The sequence below is a fragment of the Anastrepha obliqua genome, chromosome 3 (genome assembly GCF_027943255.1).
Source record: "Anastrepha obliqua isolate idAnaObli1 chromosome 3, idAnaObli1_1.0, whole genome shotgun sequence".
Taxonomy (NCBI): Eukaryota; Metazoa; Arthropoda; class Insecta; order Diptera; family Tephritidae; genus Anastrepha; species Anastrepha obliqua.
In genome coordinates this window covers 101848346-101850162 of record NC_072894.1, presented here as the reverse complement: position 1 = coordinate 101850162, position 1817 = coordinate 101848346, and positions in this window count along the sequence as shown.

The window sequence follows — 1817 nt, the reverse complement described above, 5'->3', positions numbered from 1 at the left end:
TCTCCACCTGATCTTTCCAACGCAGAGGAGGCCTTCCTCTTCCTCTGCTACCACCAGCTGGTACCGCATCGAATACTTTCAAAGCCGGAGCGTTTGTATCCATTCGGACGACATGACCCAGCCAACGAAGCCGCTGGATCTTTATTCGCTGCGCTATGTCTATGTCGTCGTAAAGCTCATACAGCTCATCGTTCCATCGTCTGCGATATTCGCCGTTGCCAACGTGCAAAGGTCCAAAAATCTTACGTAGAATCTTTCTCTCGAACACTCCAAGCGTCGCTTCATCGGATGTTGTCATCGTCCAAGCTTCTGCGCCATACGTTAGGACGGGCATGATGAGAGTCTTGTAGAGTGTTAGTTTTGTTCGTCGAGAGAGGACTTTACTGCTCAATTGCCTACTTAGTCCAAAGTAGCACTTGTTGGCAAGAGAGATTCTACGTTGGATTTCAAGGCTGACAGCTTAGTCTTGTTTATTTTGGACTTCACCTTCGTTTGAAAGGGAATGATCTGAAACTACATTTATCATAAATATTGGCTTTAGGAGTATATTCTAATATTTAATGGTGCATATTTTTGCCGAACATATTAACACAATATTTCTGACCCATATGGATGATTTTAACCCTTTTTCAAAGTGAAAAAATAAAATATTAAGTTCTTAGGGTCAATAGGGAGTTAAATTATTCCACCAAAAATTTTAATATTTGTCTTCTCAGCCGGAAACACGCAACTGGCATCTAAGTATATAATAAAGGTTTCAAACTTGCTAAGATTTTTCGTTGCCACAATAAGATCAGAAGTTCTAATGGCAAATGTAGTGACAACTTGAAGTTCCAGCGTAACTGCAGCCCTGGCAGTGTAAAGCTGACGCGCTAGGCCTAAGTCAGACATTTCCAATTCATAAATCGTCCTCCCGCTTAACACGTATCGATTCAGTTTTTTGGTCAGCCACATTATGAAATTCAAAGGCTCAGTGAATTCTTTGAAAGAAAGCCGCTCCCTTTTAAATGTAATCATAAAACTTCGTTCCCTAATGGTAAGTGACAGACAGAATGGAAAAATGTGGGTTGTATAGACGCAGCTCGAAAATTTATTGCACACAGGCTGTGGAAGTCAGATCGAAATGGTCTAACGCCTACACGGCGATACATTATTTAGTCATTCATAGTCATTAGCAATGGAGAGGATAAACCATCTTCCGAAAAATTCTTCATGTAATGAGTCTAAGTTGTTAAAAATAAGTTGAGTATATTCAGTCCACTGTGCAAGGAAGTCGAATCGACGCCGTCGGGCAACCAGTTCCCTTTCAAATTACCCAATAAATCAAAGTCAGTAGTTCTTCGATTTCATAAAATGAAAGTGAGATGGGCATGAGCTCATCTGGTGCCATTGAAGCTAGTCCGAAGGTGTCTCTCTACATCCCGTAAATCGTATGCCGTCCTTACAACTACTTTTGGCTTGAGTGAGCTACTTTAACTGCCTTACTGTAAGTGTGCACTATTCCATTAAGTTTGAATTGCTTCTTTCTTTGTTCCGCAAATTTTAATATCTGAATTTTATGCTATTTTTGTAGCTTTTTCAGTAGATTTTCGCATGATTTTTTAGAATTTTGTGTGTCGCTACTATGAAAGGTTTTTGTTAACTGCTTTAACGCCCATATACACGTACACATACATGCATATGTATGAAAAGTATATATGAATGCGGGAGCCAAAAATGATATGCCAGTCAGTCCAAGGTGGCGAGTATGAATAAAAGTGCACACTGTCAAGTATACTGTTTTACGTATAAATAAAAATATGAAATATTTTTGCACA